Source organism: Corvus hawaiiensis, chromosome 9 (genome assembly GCF_020740725.1).
Source record: "Corvus hawaiiensis isolate bCorHaw1 chromosome 9, bCorHaw1.pri.cur, whole genome shotgun sequence".
Classification (NCBI taxonomy): domain Eukaryota; kingdom Metazoa; phylum Chordata; class Aves; order Passeriformes; family Corvidae; genus Corvus; species Corvus hawaiiensis.
Window position 1 is genome coordinate 27,432,398 of NC_063221.1, and position 19,106 is coordinate 27,451,503.

The window sequence follows — 19,106 nt, forward strand, 5'->3', positions numbered from 1 at the left end:
AGAAAAGTGCAGTTACAGGGCTCAGGGCTTCCTTACAGAAACAGCAACAATCTCCCAGCAGGAGGACATGGATAACAGGATCCATCCCATACATATTCCACACGTCCCCCACATCCTACACATATTTTGAAACAGACATAAAATTGTTGAATAATCGCCATTTTGTGAAAGTTGCATTGAGGTGTTTGCCATCCTGTTAGAGCATTCTTGGTTACTGATCAGCTTTCATTTTTATGGCCTGTTACATTAAATGGCAATTTTACCAAGCTCAAAACTTTTCTCAATCAAAGTCTTTTGGTAGTAGGGAGCACTTTGAAGTCAACTTAGAAAGCACATTCAGTTCTTTCTAGTATTTGAAGTTCTTTGCCCATTACATAATTACAGCCCTAATGCACTCCCCTAACTCTCACACATAAATTATATTGAAATTCAGTCTGTCTTCCCCAACCTGGAATTGGTTAATCACTTGGACACTGCCGCAGTTATAAAACCATGAGCCTGCCACAATTCTTCTGAATGATCAGATTCTTTCTTGTAGCCTCATACTTTCTATTCAAGCACTCTCCTATAGCATCCACTTCTATGTTGCCATACTATATAAAGTCCTGGCTCAGTTTTAGCTTGGCTCCCTTACTCAGTCAAGAGATGGGATTTTAATTATTATTTTTAAAATGCTCAGCTTCTTGCAAACTATAGGGGGAGATGTTTGCTCATCAGGTTTTTTTTTTCCCAGTGTGAAGCACTCATTTTTGTTGGAAGAAAAGAAAAATACAGCCAACAAACAATATTTTTCTGTCTATCCAATCAAAGAACCCCCTTGTTACCAAAGGGAGAGAGAATGAGGGAGAGGGACTGCTCTGGTTTTGTTTCAGTTTCAAGATGTTTGGCTTCTTTCTGCAAATGGGTGCTACTCTTACCCTTTGGTGCGTGGAAACATGACATTTCTATCCAATCTGCTTTCCACTTTATTGTTTTTTTGTTTTGCTACAATTTATAGAAAATTGTTATATAATTTATACTAAACCATTTGTTTAATAAAAAACTGTCCTATAAAGAGAATAAGGGATTTGGTATCCGATATAAAAAAGGGGTAAACCAATTCCTTCATTTTCTAAATTTATGGCAACTTTATTCCCTTTACAGGGAATTTTCTCTCATATCATATGTGATACTTTAGAATCAAGGAAGGTGGCTTATTTCTAAAGGAAAAAACCCCTTTTTTCTAAGCTTTTTCCTGCTTTACAGTAGCCTGTATTGCAGCAGCCTGGAGGGAAGGTGCCAGTGCTGTAGCCAGACCCTGTGTGTACCTGCACAGACCACAGTCGCTTCAGGCCCTTGTATTATAACACTTCAAAATTATATCAATTTCAGAAAAATAGTTTTGATGTCATCATGTGAATGTGATCTTCAGAGAGTAAATTAAATGGGTTATAACCGTCTTCCCTAGTGAATTTATGGCATGGGGAGTTTCAGGTCAGCTCAGTTGCCTGCCTCATTTTTCAAAGCGTTTCACTATGGGTTCTACATTTTCAGTTAAGCTGTTGCTATTTAAAAAGATGACTTCCATGTCATTTGCAAAGCATGTAGAAGCTGGAGGCAATTCAGCATTTTGACACTCTTAATTAACTGATGGCCTGTCATGAAAGTAGGTTGTAATTAAATGATATAGTAATTTTGGCCAGGCTGCCTTCCAATCTCTTTTTATATCTCAGCAGAATAATTCAGGTGGTGACATCATGTCAGTATATTTGCTTCTCCTTCCTCAATGCCTGCTCAGGAATTGTTACTCGTGGTTCAAAATATCTTCAAGAAAATAAATTCCAACGAGTTCTTGGTGAAAAAGGAAATAGAAATTTTTAAAATTTCCTGTCACAGATGGTGGCCAGTTATCCTGTTGGGGTCTGTGACGATGACTTGTAATATGTGACAACCTACATGTCCTGTAAAAGAGACTCACATGTTCAGGGTTTCTAAGGCAATCCAGATGGGTTCATGAAAAATGGTGGGAGAAAAAGGTAATTTTGATGGCTACAGAGCCTGAGCCTTGGGATATTGCTAATTATTTGAGTATTATTTGGATTTGGGCCCCAAGTACTTTTGGCTAAAGATTATGCTGTCTTTAACTAAAGGGATGGGTGTTGAAATGGGAGTGCTTTTACTGGATAAGCAAACAGTTTTATGGAGGTATTCCAGGATGGACATGTCCCTAACACAGCCTGACAGTGTTACTGTCCAGAAATGAGTGGGATTTGTCAGGAGCCAGTAATACCCACGGCATTTTGAGCCAGGTTCTTTTGATGTCCATTTTCTGATGTGCTGCCCTGGGGAAATCTGCCATCTATTCATCTCTTCAATCCTTTAATAACATCCCTTGTGGCAGGAACATCATAATGCTGAATGCCGCGACTGAGACGTTACTATGAATATGCTGAAGATCCTTGCTTGGTGTGCGATGAAACAATCTTTAGGGAATAAGTGAAACAAAAGAGTGTGTAGGATATCCTTTAATTCAATGAAGAATGTGGGTGGAGAAGTAATTGAAATGAACAAGATGCTTTGGATTTTCATTAATGCCTTGAATACTTCAGGGTGTACTTAAAGCTTTGTGTGTGTGTGTGAACCATTTCACTGCTCAAAGAACTGATGAACGCAGGAGCCTGTGTTTTTTAACCATTCTTTACCTGCTCCCCATCACACCTTTTTCCTGAGGTATGAGCACTGTATTCCCTGTGGCAGTTCTGATAGAGGAGAAATAACCCTACAAAGAATTTTAGGTCTGTGAGTGGCTGACTGACAGCCACCTGCTGCTGAAAGCTACTGCAATGGCTGCCTTTCCTCTCTGTGCCCTCAGCAGTGGCAGCCATTTTTGGCCTTCCCCTACAGCAGTCACCAGTTGCCTCAGTCAAGTGTGGTTAAATTCGAGCAACATATTCCCGAATTATTTAAGGGCAGAGGAAGATGTGCCTGCAATCTGCAGCAGAGGTGTGCGAGCCTTTCTCCTTTGAAAGACATCTTCAAATATTCTGTGCACAAAGGACGGTGGTTTTGATGCCCACTGCACCCGTTGTCATTAAGAAGTAGTGAGGAAAAGACCAAGATGCCAACAGCAGATAAGCCAAGAAAGTGTTGCAAAAGTGATGCCCGCCAGATTCTTTCAAGAATAAAATCCCTTTTGCTGGAGTTTGACTCAATCCACCTTGAATGATTTAATTACAAAAAAGTCATTAACCAGAGCTTGGGAGTCATGTATGTCCATGCATAGCAGCTATTCATCTATCTCCAGTGCAACAAAGAAGGGAAATGCTTAAGATTACAATGAGCCAACTACATATATCGCTTCCTTTCAAGTAAGCTTCAGTTCCTCCCTAAAGAAAACTCAGCTCTTACTTTGAATCTAGAAAGACCTAAAGAATAAACTCATGTATTCATATTAGATCAAACCCTTCACATAAGCCCTGAGAGAAAAAAAAGGTACTACAGATGAAGTAAACTTTTGTTTACTTACTTCTTCATAAAAAACCAGGCCCTTCAAACAACAAAACCAACCAGACTGGAAATATGTAGCTGCATGGTCAGACAAGTTGACAACTCTATACGTGGACTGAAAACTTTGTCTGAAACATATTTCCTACCTCAAACAGGAACTATGAGCTTCATGGAAGATGTGTGCGCTCACTGCTCCTGCTGTCCCTCATCCCTGCCTTCTTCTGCCCCAGCACTCACTGGGCTCCTTCCCTCTGCATCCTCCCTTCTCCTTCCGAGACCAGCAGCTTTCTTCTCCTCCCTCAGGTTTACAGACCTGCAGATCTGGAGGAAGTGGTGTTATTATAACATTCCTCAGGGGCCCAGTACTGCACGCGAATGTTTGTGAGGCACAGAGATGGGATGCACCCCTGTTTGCTGTGCTCTGGCAGCACAGGCTGTACAAGGAGTCAGACGTAGCAGTTTCTGACCTTCATCTGTTTATTTTGTCTGTGTTCCCACCTTGGACTTCGATTTCTATTTAGGTGCCTTTCACATAACCACAGAACAGAAGAGCTGCTCTAACTCAGTGACACGGCCCACCCTGTCAATAGGGATAGGACTGAGGAATTAAAAGCTGAAAATGACACCATATAAAGATGCAGAGAAGCTTGTGATTTAAAGATAAATTGAAAACATCATAATTTTTACAGAAGAAGGACAAGGAGGAACATAGCAGAAATAAACAGACTGGAGGATTATACAGAGAACATTTTTTCCTACATGAGGAAAAAAAGGGTATTAAGTTTAAATGTGCAATAGAGCATTTACATCTGCTGAAAGAAAATACTTTTAAAGTGCCACAATTAGTGCATGGAACTCACTGTTACAAGACATCACAGATTAAAACAGGATTTAAAATGATTAGATGTTTTTCAGTGTAAAATGTGTCTCCATTTATGTAAGTACAATGATGAACAGATTTATTTAATTTGTTTACTGAATCTGTAAAAAAATCTGACAGCCTTTTTGGTCATAGAATATAGTTATGCTGGAAGAAACAAAACATCAAAAGGTATCACTTCAACAGTCATAATAATGAGTTATTTAATAATACCTATGTTGATGTGATTTTTCAGTTTGCAACAGTTTTATTTTGCACTGTATGTAATTAAAATCAAATCAAGTTTGCATTGTAGTGTTTTGATTTCTCTAAAATTCTTTTGTTCTTAGAATTGTCCTTGCATCTGAAGCATCGACATTCAAGGGAGTGGGTTTCTGTTCACAAAAACAGTAATTCAAAAATCCTCCACAAAACATCCTCTGTGCTATGGTTTGCTGGTAGAATTTCTCTCTGCAGTGTCTGGTGGGGTTTGCTCCCAGCCAACACACTGAATAAGCCTGGCTTCTAGGAGTGAGTGCACCAAGCATGTTCACTGAAGCCCACACAAATGTCTGAGACGTTATTTGTGAGCTTCTAAGCTCCCTTGTAGGGCCATATCTGGTTTAGGTTGGAGACTCTAAGTTTAAAAATCACCTGTTCTTCACCGTTGTGCTTCCTATTGGCTGTGAAGTGTAGAAATGTTGGTGGTGCATATGGAAAAGTGTGTAGGGCTGTCAACAACTCAGAAACGTCTTTATAGAAGTTGTGAGATACTTCTTTACAGAGTTGTACTGGGGCCTCCCTCCTCACCAGTATATCATACTTAAGGCAGGTTTTTTTAGACCAAACTGGCATGAATTACGACTTTTATCCAAACAATGAGAATTGTAATTCTCCTACCATCCACCATCCTCTGGCACAGCTCCAGTATTATTCCTGGAGTATCATCAGCCTTAAAAGAGTTTTATATGACTGAGGAAATTAAATAATAGCACATCCCAGGGACACCCCAATATACATGGGAAAAGTTGTAAAATCAGGAGTTCTACAATTCTAGGCCAAACTCTTAAATGCATTTTTTGGGTGATAATGAGCAGGTTGTTTAATCCTCACAGGGTGACTAGCAGGTTTCAACTATTTGTAAATTACTTTCAGATCTTCAAATGGAAAATACATATCTGTCAGCATTTTAGGGCGATGAAGTTCTGTAGATGGAGTTAATGTTTCAAACTCCTATTCATTTTTGAACCTCAGAGTTCTTTTGTTTCAGTGAACCAGAAAGCACATATTTAAGTGATGATTTCATATCTTCCAAATGATGGCTTTTCATGTAATCATCATAATAACCTTTCCCATAAGAGACTCTCAAAGTGGTTTCACAGACCTTCCTAAGGACTCATGGGATGCTTACTCATGCTTAGATCGAACTACTTTTACTGCACACAGGGAGAGGGGATCAGGAGGGTTAAATATCACTCAACAAGGCAGCAAAGAGTCGAACAAGAACCTGTTTCTCCTGATTCCAGATCCTGGAGAGTTTTTTGTTACTGAGCACAGACACGTTCATCTGGAATAGCCTCACAAATACATGAACCCTGTGAGTATTCACTAAAGCCACTTCCAGCTTCTGGCCAGAACAGGAATGTAATCAAAAAGGTACCTAAGCATTTCCAGGGCTTCTAAGTACGGGTGAATGACAAAATAAACAATACGAATTAAATGATCCAGTTGTTTATTGGAACTACTAAATCCTGTAATTTGACTTCTTGCTTAGCAGAAGGTTTCAAATTATCTGAGTATCACGTCTCACACTCAAATACCGAGTCCAAATAACAACCTTGAAAAGTTGTCCTGTGATTATCAGAGTGAGTTTGCACACAGATTTGTGTCTTCACCCTCTCATCTCTTCCTTGTGCTAGCCTCAGCCCTGCCACGACCAGGATGACCCTGCTACCACGATGACTTCAGCTCCCTTCACATTCTCTGCAAGGCCAGGGGGCTGCCACACCAAATACGGACCATCAGAGTAGGGCTTGCTTTGGATCAGCCCCTCTGTGTCTGGCCATGGATTGACACAGGAATAGAAAGATCTAAATTTCCTTTGAGACTTACCACTTTTTCATCTGTGGCAGAAATTGGCCAAGAGATCCTAAAGACACAGGAAAGAGGGAGGGGGAGAGAAAAACAAACAATTTAACTGAGTAAGTGCTGTTTCCTTGTGAAGTTTGGGGTAATAATCTAAAATGGGTGCCAGAGGGAGAGAAGGAGAAAAAATAGAGATGTCCTTAAAGTGCAAAGCCCTTGCTCAAGCTCCCATAGAGGTTTAAAACAGATACAGACACAGATCTCTTAGAGCCTCTAGGCCAATGTCTGGAGTATGGACAGAAAAGTGATGGATGTTTCAAGATTCAGCCAGCAAAGACAGTGAAGAAGTTATACTCCTTTCAAATGCATAACCTATTGAGTTTACTGTTGAAAAGGATTACCATGGAATCTCTTTTTCTTTTTCTTTTTCTCTTTTTCTTTTTCTTCCTTTTCCTTTTTCCTTTTTCTTTTTCACTCCTAAGGATACATGGCATATTTAAAATTTAAACTGGACGACATGAGAATAGGTATTCAGCATGGAATGACTCTAAACTGACTCACACAATGAGATGGTGACCTAGCAGGCCTTTTTCCTTCCAAGAGATTAAGTCCTATCTAGTGGAAAATGCATCATAGATTAATTAAGTGTCCATGTATTAGTGGCTTTACCGTATGACTCACTAATACTGAGTTAACCTTAATATAGGATTCTGAGAATCTTAAGCCAAGGATTTTATTGAATCACATTGTTCTGGTGCAGGTAGTACTTGAGTTTAATGGATGAAGTCTGCACAGAATTTAGAAAAATCAAAGATTCAAGGCTGATGAGGTAATCAAACCGTATTCAGAGAGACAGCACCGGAGCTGGGCCAGTCCCTCAGCCACTAGAGGGCAAAGCCACAGCGTTGCAATCGGCAGCGCTGTCTGCTCGCCTCTTTCCAAGGGTGTTATCAGCGAGAGCATTTATTTTATAACAAAAACTGGTTAGATGATCACTAAGCCCTTCACTAGGAATGGCGTTAGTAATGAATACTTAGAGTATTGTTTCTGTCAGAGTGTGGTATGCAGGCAGTTATTAGCCACGGTGCGGAAAAAAAAGCCAACATTTTCTTCCATGGAACTGTGAATAAAAGATTCAGGCACCCAAGAGGTTTGGACTCTTAGGCTCACAGCACAGGCCTTTCCTACTCGAAGTCTTGCATATACTCAGTAGAAGGCTGAGTACTTGTATCAGGAACTACATTGGGAAAGTAATGAACATTTTGCTGCAAGGTTTCCTAATTTTTTGATGGTACCAGGTCAGACTGAAAGACTCCTGAATCTTTCAATCAATGACAGATTTTGGAGAAGTCCAAAGCCTTATGTACAATCCCCTACCCAAGTCAGCCTTTGACTTTCTAATATTAAGAATTTTTGTTCTCTCCACTGGTTCTTGCCCTCTCCTGTGCAGTGCATGTTATCAAGCATCTGTTCTGTGCTCACACTAAATTTCCTGCTGCACTTTTCAGAGATCAGGAGTGGGTCAGTTTGGTGTGGACCTGAGAGACTGCTTGGCACAAAACCACTGTGCCGTCTGTGACAGTGGCCAGAAGCAGATGCCAGAGGAAGAGTTTAGTAGCAGGATAATCATATAGTCACACTTGTCAGGAGTAACCTCCCAGCTTCCAGCAATGTATGTCTCAGGCATCCTGAGTGAGAAAAGTTATCTTGGCATGCAATATGCTTCAAAGGCTTTGCCTTCTGTGAACGAGTCCACCCATCCCTTCAACCATTGTAAACATTGCCATCCCCACGGCTGCTCCCATCATGTGCTGAACAGCACATGAGCTGTGTCAGATGATGCTGAAAGGGATGACAGGTTGTTACTTCTTAGTGCCCAAGGAAAGCAACTTGTGCATAGACAAGCAGCCAGAACACACAGCTACAGACACAGAGTTCTATCTCCTGGGGAGCAGACTTACAGGACTGAACTCCTGCTTCTGTTAAAATTAAGTTTTTACGACCTCCTAATTTCGACATTCTCAGTGCTGGGAAATCCAGCTTGTCCTGCCCTAAACTGTCTTGGTGATTAATTACCTTCCCTGGCAGCAGACCTCACAGGAAGATGAATACATCTGCATATGCTCACTGAATCTTGGAAGTTAAAACCTGTGATTGAGTCACCCCTTCACCTTTTTTCCTGACACTGAAATAGACTGAACATTTTCACTTTAAATCATTCTTACTGATCTTCTCCGAACCATCTCTTTTTCAGCTTCTATTAAGAAATTAAGGAATTTGGGTATCAGACTTCAGGAGTAATGGGACTAGTACCAGAAAAATAAATACAGACATCTTTCTATATTCTCCTGTTTATAAACCCAGGATTGCATTGTCCTCTTGGCTACAGCACCACACCACCTGCTTATTTTCTTCTGATTATATGTGATGATTCTTGAGGTTTTTGAGTATTACCTCGAAAGAGCACAAATTCTCTCATCCTATAATCACTCTCTCTATTCCTTGGTGCATGGTTTTACATTTGGCTGTACAGAAATGCACATTACTTGTTATCAAGCTGTCTCAGCTACTTTACAGCACGAGTTGTTATTTATGAATTCCAATTGCTTATATCACTTGCAAACTCTTTAAGTGATGATTTTATGTTTTTCTTAGAGCCATTAATATCAATACAATGAAGTGTAGAACTAATTGCCATAGGACGCAGAAACACATTCTTTGATGATGACTTTTTATTTCCCCACTTTGTAACTGTCAGTTAGAGCCTCAACAGTTTAATATGAGCTGTGATGAGTCTGTGTCATTTTGGCTTCTTAATTAAAATGCTGCAAGTTACAAGAACAAATATTTTGCAGACCTACTTACCTTCATCAACCGAACTTGTAATGCCATTAAAAAAAAATCAAATTATTTTCACAGGATTTATTTTTCACATTAATTTGCACTTATTGTGTTTCCACCCTTTAATTCTTTTCTAATCAAGTAATGGAGATAATGTCCCATTTTATTACCCAGAATTCTTGTCAGTCTGGCAGGTTGTAATTACCTTGGTCACCTTGTTTACCCTTTTAAAATATTGGTACAATATTTCATTCAGTCCTCTGGAACTTCAACAGTGTTCCAAGATTTATTGAAAATCAACATTAATAGTCTAAAGATACTCTGTGCCAGTGCTTTTAAAACTTTTGGATGCAAGTTACCTGGACCTGCTGATAGCCAACTTCATTAGCTTTTGTTTAACATCCTCCTCAGTGCTTGTTGTAATGGAATGTATTTCATCATCACCATCATCCTCTGATATTTGTGTATCGTATGGCTCTTCCCCAAAACCAGACCAGGACTCAGTTCTTGAGTTCTTCTGCCTTTCCTACATTGTTATTAACCATTCCACAATTTCTACCTCAGAACAGAGTGAAGCCCTTATGAAACTTCCTTTTCCCACAGACTTCTGCAAGTTTCACCACATAGTTTAAAAATCCTCTTACTTGTCCTTAACTCTATTGTTCAAAGATTACTCTGGCATCATTTTGAATCGCTAGAATTCCCTGGAACTCCCAGATCCCAGTGTAGTGTAGATCCCATTGTTACACACGTCTTTGTACTGATGTAAACTCTGTGCTGCTCCCTGCAACCAGGGCACCTCAGAGCTTTCCCTCACCTTTCTAACTGTGGCCCTCTCACCCACTTTACTGTTCCCTGCCTTTTGCAAATTGAAGTATCCTCTTCTCTCTGCTCTCCTTTTTGCCTTTTCTTTGGCAGCTTCTCATAAAGAGCTGGGAAAAACACTTGGGAAAAGAGGTGGCAAACTCAATACCAAACATCCATGCAGTCATGTGGGGTAATGTCAAGCATCATTTCTCATGACAGCGCTGTAGGGGATCACCGACATGGGAGACCTGCAGATACGTTTTGGAGAGTTCATAACTTGGACTCTTGTGCCAAGTGAAAAGTCATCATCCATGTCTTACAGCCTTGCTGTGGCTTGAGATCAAAATCATTGGCTTGGTTTGTATACAGTGTTTCTCACTATCAATATTGAAATGTTTCCTCTTCTAGCAGAGGGAGCACATTGAGAACACAGGATGGGCAATCTTTCTGCTCTAAGCTCAGGTGTCTGGCACCACAACTGCCTGCAGCAGCACCCTGGGGTTTGTGGAGTTTGCTGCTCTAGATACATCTTCATTCAGAACAAGTCATGTGGCATCCAAGATACCCAGGAGGGATGGGGAATGAGACCATATGCCATCACCTTCACTCACAGAGATGTTTCCCATTGCTCCTAACTCCTGTTTTGCATGCTTTCATGTGACAGCCTTCCTGCAAAACAGCCAGTTATGATATCCTTCAGGAAAAACCTCTCTGTGTTTGGTGAGAAAACATCCCAATGAATGGCTGCATCCAGAGGACTAAAAATAGAACAAAATTATGGTAGCGATATGCCTTTGTGAGACACTTGTAGATGGCAAAGTTATGCATTTGCATGCATTTGGCCAGAGGTTATAGAGCGTTACGCTGCTCACTCATTAATTTATTTCCTTTTTGTTTGTCAGGCATATTGTATGTTTATCAGTCTGAGGTGTTTCATGAGAATCATTTTGAGGACAGTTATTGTGTATTGCACCAATCTGAACCCCTCATCTGTGCTTCACAAGCATGACACCACTAATTGCTAAAGAGATAGCAAGTTGGGGTTAACCAGGAATGCTTTATGGGAGAAAATAAATTCCATCTCCATTAACATGCTACTCCGAGCTATGATGGAAGAGCATTTTTTATCTCCTCAGCTATTTGCCCATGGATTGATGATTCAGTTGATTGGGAGCATCTCGTATTTTCTGCTTGAAAAGCACATAGTTCCACCAGAATCAATGAATAAACATTAAGTGCTTCCCTTTCATTTCAAGCTGGATGGGCTGGTGCTCCTGGATGGAGCAAGGAGGCCTAGATTTTATCACCGGGGCTCATTACACTGCATTCACTGACATTATGTGGGAAGTTAATGGAGAAGCCCAACCTGCTGGAAAGTGATAGCCTGTAAGTGTGAAGGCTTGGGAAGAGGGAATGGCCGTGCAACTGCATTAGCAGCCACCACACTTACCTTTCCCTCCTTCCTGGGCTAACATGGCACTCTGCTGCGGCTGGGAGGTCACGGACCTGCACAAAGGTGAGGGGACAGCGACTCCTTCCCATTCCCGCGGCAACAAGCGAGCCTTTCCTGAGGGGGAAGCGGGGTGAGGGGCTCCTGGAGCGAGCGATGAGGGATTCCTGAGGAAGGAGGTTCCTGAGACGAGGAGTGAGAGGTTCCTGAAGCGAGGGGTGAGGGATTGGTGAGGCGCTGAGCGCTCTCTCTCTCGGGTGAGGCTGCAGGCGGCGGTGAGGCCGCGCTGTGCCGGTTCGCAGCCCGGGACCGGCCGCCCCCCGCCCACCCCGCGCCCGCCGGACCGCGGCACACGAGGGAAGCGACATTTCCTGGAGTTCCCGAGCGCTCGCAGGCAGGCGAAGAGTCCCGCTCCCGGCATGGGCCACCGCCTCCTCTTGGAGAGAGAACGGGTGAGACTGCGGGCGCAGTGTCACGGTTTGGCGTAACTTGTCGGCTCGCCATCGCGGCTCCTGTGAGGAAGGAGCGCGCTTGTCTGTTGTTGTTGTTCGGTGTGGGGTGGTTTTTTTGTTGTTTTTTTTGTTTGTGTTATTTTTATTTGTTGGTTTGGGGTTTTTTTTAATTTCTGGAAGCCTCTTTGCTGAGGATTGAATGTGTCTGCCAGCGGATAGCTCCGTGCCTCGCAGCTCTCAGAGCGGCCGAGGGCGTCCCGCAAGACGGGGTGTCCCTCTCCGGTTGTGGAGACACTCAACATGAAATGGCGAAATAACACATGGACGGCTCCCAGTCGCGAGTCCTTCTGACCAGGTTTTGTGTAGTGGTCACACTAAACACCCGCTGCAGCCGGGGTCCGGGGGCGCGTCCCTCGGCCGCGGGGCACCGGCAGCGCCCGGTGGCGGCGGTGGGTGCCCGGTGCCGCCCCCCGCCTCTGTGTGTGTGTGGCTGCGGGGCCCGCGGGCTCTGCCGGTTCCCGCGGGGACAGAGCGGGCGGCTGCTCCCGCTGTCCGCCCGCTGCGGGACTGTCGGTGCGGGGGTGCCGGTGCAGATCCCGGTGCCCGGTGTGGGGGTGCCGGCGCGGACCCCGCGGCGCGGGGCGGGGGCGCGGCAGCTCCGCGCCGCCTCCCCGGCGGTGCCGCAGTGCCGTGCGCTGCCGCCGGGGCCGGGCAGGGGGCGCTGCTGCCGGGCGCTGCGGCGGCCTTGGCCGCGGAGGCAGCGAGCGAGCCCGGCTGGCGGCGGCGAGGGCGCGCCGGCCCCCAGCGCTCCCGGGGCGGACCCGGGGGATCCCCCTCGCCATGCAGACCCGGCGGTGCCTGCTGCCTCCCGAGGTGAGTGAGCGGCGTCCGGCGCGCCGCCCCCGGGCCCGGGAGGCCGGGGTACCCCGCTCCCCAGGCCCCTGCCGCCCGCAGCGAGGCCCCGCGGGCGGGCGGGCGGGGAGGGCTCCGACGCCTCGGTGGAGCCGCCGTATCGCCGACAGCGCCCTGGGCCTGCGGGCTCCGGGCGCCCCCTCGCCCCGCCGCCCTTGTCCTCCGCACGCCTCCGAGGGGAAGGCAGCGGTCGCCCCCCAACCCTCCCCAGCGGCCGCCGTGGTCCTCCGAGCCCCCTCCCCGCCGTTCCCCCGCAGTCCCCGGGCATCCGGACTGGGTGACCCGCTCGCCCGGGGCACCTTTCTCCCCGTGCCGGCGATCCCGGAGATGGGGAAAGAGCTCCTGCTCCCCCCAGGACGCCCCGTGTGCCGGCGCGGGGCAGGGCGAGGCTGTGCCCCGGCAGCCGCGGCTGCCGACCCGGGCAGGGGAGGATCCCTCTTTTCATCTCGTGCCCTTTTTATGGCCTGATCTCCGCTCTCTCCCCGGGCAGGGAATGTTACTTGCTCATCGCGATGTGTAACAAGTCACTCCTGCAATGGTGGTAGTGGCGGAGGGGGATGGGGAGAGCGGGCGGGATGCGTTTTATAACATCTCTAATTACGTGAAATTGTGGTCATGTCTCACTCTAAGAATAACTGGCACTCTTGGCATGTCAGACTTTTTGCAGAGGTGGGCTACTTTCTTGCTCATAAATGTTATGGCTAAAAAGGTGCCTGTGGCAGAGGGTGGCTCAAGAATTGTTTTTATCTTCTTAACCAGACAGAGAAACAAGTAACAGATGGAAATTGATAGACTATATGTTTTCGTGTTAAGGACCTTGTTTATTTATAGACAAGATAGTCCTTATTATTTTATGACAGAGGTTTTTCAGAGGGTGTCATTTTTACACATATTTTCATTTAGTTCCGATATTAAAAGTTAACTGAATTCTGTCAGTCATTTTAGTAAGTGTGGTTGTCTCAGATTAGAATTTCTGAATAACACTGCCCTCAATTTTTGGGTCCAGACTGAACCCAAAACCGGAAGGAGCTGTGAACAAACAAGTAAAATAGTAATAATAAAAAATATGCACTCCTTGAATAAAAGCTTTTATTTTCTTTGGGCAGCATTTAACTGACCAGGCAAGGTTTTAAACTATTGTAATTAACTTTTATTAGCAAGTAATTTTTGATTGCATGGAACGACTCCAGATTTTAGATACACCTTCAGTGGTTGAGGCATTCAAATAATTTGTTACTGCCTGAACCATCAGTGTGCTTCTTTTTATAAAGTTGCGGCATGTGATGCAAAATTAGAAGAACAGTCTCCTTGACCCAAGAGAGACAAATTTTAAAATCTCTTCAGAGGTTTGGGAAATTTGAAATGAAAGCTGAAGAAGGGTCTAAAATTTCAAACAAGCCTCGTTCTCTAATTGAAGCCCTGATTAACCCTGAACAAGTTACCATGGTCTGACACACGTGATTTATTTGCATTGCTTTATGGTGCCTCTTTTAGTGTGTGAGAAAGGAAGAAACCCACCCCAAAACTGCCGTGCTGACTCCTGATATTGGGTGTTATTTTTGTGTGTTAACTTTGAGTCAGTTACGAGGCTGGGGATTAAATACTTTCAAACACACACTCATTTCAGGATCTGAGGCCTGGGGCTAAGGCTGAGATGAAATACAGTTTTTTTAGCTTGGCATAAAGTCTGGCTGTGATTGTCTCAGGGAACAAAGGTAGAGACTGAACAAAGATGTAGTATTAAAACTTGTGGCCAAAGAATGATAAGCTTTTCATGTCTGTTGTAGTCTGTCCACTTGCTGTGCCAGCTTTGGCAGAAAACAGCTTGCTAGTTTTTTGGTTTACAGGCTATCTATAGAAAATTACCTGGAAATTATTTTGCTAAAGGATTAGAGTGGTGTTTTGATTTTGAATACAAGTTGGACAAAAAGAGGTTTTGGGAAGAAGTTGTGTGTTCATGTTTTGTTGATCAGAAAAATCTTTTTGATGCACTGAGAATCTTTCAAATAAAACTGGTTTTCTTGGCTGAAAATCAGTTGAGGGATAATAGTTTCAGTGCACAGTTAGTCTGTGTGCTGATGAATCTGTGGTCTTTTCCAGAACACTGTTGTAAAGACACCAGTATATTCATAGGCTTCTTTGAAACTGTTATATAAAGGCTAATGTTTATTTCTGTAATGTGATTGAGATTAAAGAAATTGAAAGGTGGCCTGTTTATAGTTCTATTTGTGATTCCTTGCGAGACTTGGACTTTTAAATGGACAGAAATGTGAGCTAGTATGCTTGGTTATCCCTCCTGTTGTTTCTGTAAAGCACTGAGAAAGGCACAGTGATACTGCAAATGGACAAAGCTTTTTGTATTGATAAGCAATAGAAAGTCAAAAGTAAATGGCTGAAAGTAACTGAAAGTGTTGAGTTTTAGGTGATAGAGACAGCTTTTACTTTTGTGTTGGCTTGAAGCGTTGGCTATATCTTGCAATACTGGGAAAATTCTATCAGTTAATGAAAATGGGTGGGAGGTTATAAAATATATATCAAGGATGCTTCATTGACATAGTAGTTTCTACTTGAATTGGAATTCAGGAAAAATAGATTCAGGATACATATTGATACAATTTTTTTGACTAATGACTAGAGCAAAACATGCCATATAGTCATCAAAAAAATAGCACACTGAAAAATCAGTGTGATAAAAGTAAATGACCTTTATCATAATGCACACAAATATAATTTATATGTAAAGAATTATTATTTGTCTTATCTCTAGAAATAATTTTATTTTTACATACAAGTAAAACACTTTCCTACTTACTATTTGTTTGGCTGAGTTTCACTTAAACTGCTATTCAGATTGCCATAACAGACAGGTAGAATAGGAAAAATACTTTTAAGGTGAGCTTATATGTATTCTTTCTCTGAATAATTCCAGTCTGGTTTATTACTGGATTATTCCATCAGTAATTACATTACTCTTGTATTGCTGCAAAAGATAAGCAGAGGTGGCTAATATTGGTACTTATTTTTCAGAAATAACAGCCCTCCAAGTAGTACATCAGCATCAAATAAGCTTAACATGAATGGCAGAGGAAATCCATGAAGTGTCACTTAAACTATTTTGAAGTTGCTAGGGAAATCTAATTAATTTAAAAACATAGGTTGAAGGCAAGCAGTGCATGGCCAGGAACTTCAGGGTGTCAACAGAGGGTAAATTGTTCCCTCCCTATTCTTTCATCCAGATCTGCTCAAGGGGGAGGGGACGTAAAGAAGCAAGTCCAGTCAGCTGAGATTTGCACAGGCATAGTTCTGTTACAGTAAGAAAAATGGTAAAAAAAAGGAAGGTGATAAACTATGTGAAAAACAGGTGTGGAGTCACAACCTGTAGATCCTCTGTGTTTTAGGAAGTGTGGAGCTCTCTGAATAGCTTGTGTGGTATCTTCAGTCTGAGGATAAACTCAGGCAAGAGTTGTGTTAGTTATGAAGGCCAGGGAAACCAGAGCTTTAGAAAACTTTAACATTGTTTTGTTTTCATGTGAAATTTGATAATTTGGAAATGTCAATATGTGGCAGTGTGACCATATGTTATGTTTTGAAGTTTTGGTGTTGATACATCGAAATTTTCATGTGTTTTGTCCCCAGTGTACGTTGAGCAAAGAAAAACATGGACTTCAGTGCTGGATTCCACTTGCATTGTTTTTTTGTCTCTGTGTTTCTTGAATAGAAATGATCAACTTTCACATGGAATTATTTGCAGATAATGCTAATAGCTATATCCCTCTACATTTTGTTTGTATTGTGTTTTATTTTGTGTTGTATATAGAAATATAACTATCTTTGTCTTGCTATATGTATTAATATTGTTGATATTACATCTCTGATATTTTGATGGCAGCTGAAGTTACAAACCTATCTATGAGTCAGTGGGGTCACTGTAGTATCAGGCGTCTAAGAGAATACCCTGAAGGTCCAGAAGCATTCCAGTAAGCTCTGCTATGATTTTCTAGGTTTGTCTTTCAAGAATTTTATTGCATGCTGCTTCTTTCCTATACTTCTTCCCCTTCCTTTTAATATCCACAGGAAGCTTGATGAACTTGTTTTTAAGAGCTTGATTGCACGGGGGAGTTCAGTAGGGCTTTACATTTGGAAATGGTGTTGCCAGTTAACAACTTTTTAAAACGTTGGATTTCTGTTGCAGTTTGGTTCCAACATAGTAACAAAGGTGGAAAGCTTTCCAATGGAGGTTTGAGGCATCAGCTGCTGCTTTAGGCAGCACTGCTGAACCCTGGTGTAGGGGATGGCTTCAGATGTAAAGTAATGCAGTAAATGTACCTTTGCTGGTGTGTTCCTGTTTTTCAGCCTGACTCAAGCTGAACTGATGTTTGCAGTAGTTACAAAAAAGCACTAAAGCCTAACGTAGACAAAGCTGGAAGTGTTTTTTCCTCTGCCATTTTCTATGTGCAAAAATGTTGTAGAATTCAGTTTGGTAACTATTTCAGGGCTGTTTCCCAGCTATTCTTCATTAGTGACAGAGGAATTAGGCATGATCAAAGATACTTCAAGTGTTTTGAGCTTCTTTTTGCTTGTGCTGAGAAGATCCCTTGTCCAGTTAAGTGCGAGAAAAGAAATGCTATATACCAAATTATTACCATGCTGGCTGGTAGTGTTTCAGTGTGAATTTTGCTTATTGACTACTTGTACTGCAATTTTGCAGAAGAGGTTTTTTTTTGTTGTTGTTAATAAAATGGTAGCTGGGAGGAACTTGTTGTTCCCTCTTCCCAGCATAAAAAGAATCCAGAGGTCATTTCCTATCAGGTGATAAATTGAAATTAGGCCATACTTGGGTCAGAGATTCATGTGTGCTTTATCAATTACAGAAGAGCTATAGCTGCTCTAGTAGTACTTAACAGCCTTCTGGATTCTTGCAGTTTCAAAAAATACTGTAATTGGAAAGTTTTTATTTACTTCTATGAGATACTGTTCTTTTTATAAATAATAAAACTCAAACTTTATACATGTGCTTTGGGTACAACATTTCTATTTCATTCCAAGTTAAAAATTTTATTTGGGGAAGTAATATGAGTGAAATACATTAGCAGATTATTGATGGAAGAACATACACACTTTTTCCCCAAAAAAGTAGTGTGATGCACTTAAAAGGAGCTGGTAAATGTTCAGTGTAAGAAGAAGATCAAAGAGCTTTCTAAATTGCATAATATGTTCTTTATCTGTGAATGACACTGACTATTAGAGGAGCTTTTCTGTTTCCAGGCTCAGTTTTGTTGTGTCAAAACTCTGCTTTGAACTCAGTGTACATGTTGTCTTACCTGTTCGCACTCCAAGTGTGAACTAGAAGATTGATTTAGGAACACTAAAATAAGGGCCAAGCCATTTAAAACTATGATTTTATAGTATATGTAGCTACTATAAATTCAAGAAGTATTGGCAAATTGTATGAGTATGCATAAAATTTATTGCTTGATCAGTTGGCCAGTCAGATAATTGGAAGTTTGTAAGATACAACATGACAAAAACTGTAGATGTTTTCAGATTTGTGAGTTTTTTGTTTCTCAGTTATTATTTACTGTACTTCTCTTACATTTCTTTTAACCCAGTCAATGAAACTGTTCTCTTATCTGTTTCCTTTTCTTCTTCAACAACTTTGATTTTTTCTTTCTCCCTCTCTTGTTTTTTTGAATTGTTGGATTTTAAGAGGAAGGCTGAAGACTGGTGTCATTAATAGTAAAATATGGGCCCCAGTTTCTGGTGATGTAGATTCCTTTGGTCTGTGTGATGCTCAGACCTCATTCTGATCTTGGGTGTGCCACACATGCAGTGTCTCTGAGGTGCACTTTGGTGATGAGTGTGGGGCTGAAGGTAAACCCTGCCCCAGTCATCTGCTGAAGGTGTCTGGAGAATTAAATTTGTATTCCCACTTCAAGTTTTGCGGCTCTGAGCTTTGCATATCAATTTAAACAAAACGAAATGAATCTTGTTTCTCTGCCAGATTGGGAAGTGCAGTGAGTGAAGAGGTGCACATTTGGTTTTTCTGCAGGTGTTGTAGAGAAGCAAAGGCAAGTGGGCTGCTGTGGTTTATTGCAGAAGAGGGGTGGATAACTGTGCTGGTGACTTCTTAAATAAAGGTGATATGAAAGAAAAGTTTATCTTTTGTGTCGCTCCCATCAGCTGCTGAGTAGGGGTAGTGCTGACCTGTCTTTTT

The 19,106-nt window shown here is 42.3% G+C and overlaps 1 protein-coding gene across 2 annotated transcripts in view; it reads left to right on the forward strand.

Annotated features, from left to right (window-relative positions):
- The first annotated feature begins 11,910 nt into the window (after nucleotides 1–11,910).
- Nucleotides 11,911–19,106, forward strand: part of ZFYVE9 (zinc finger FYVE-type containing 9) — a 55,741-nt gene continuing 48,545 nt past the window's right edge. The window contains exon 1 of one of the 2 annotated variants that reach the window (XM_048313420.1): nucleotides 11,911–11,980. The gene's annotated coding sequence lies outside the window, so the exon portion shown is untranslated. Of the gene's footprint in view, nucleotides 11,981–12,723; nucleotides 12,854–19,106 lie in introns of those variants that run through there. The other variant, XM_048313418.1, reaches the window with a different exon arrangement.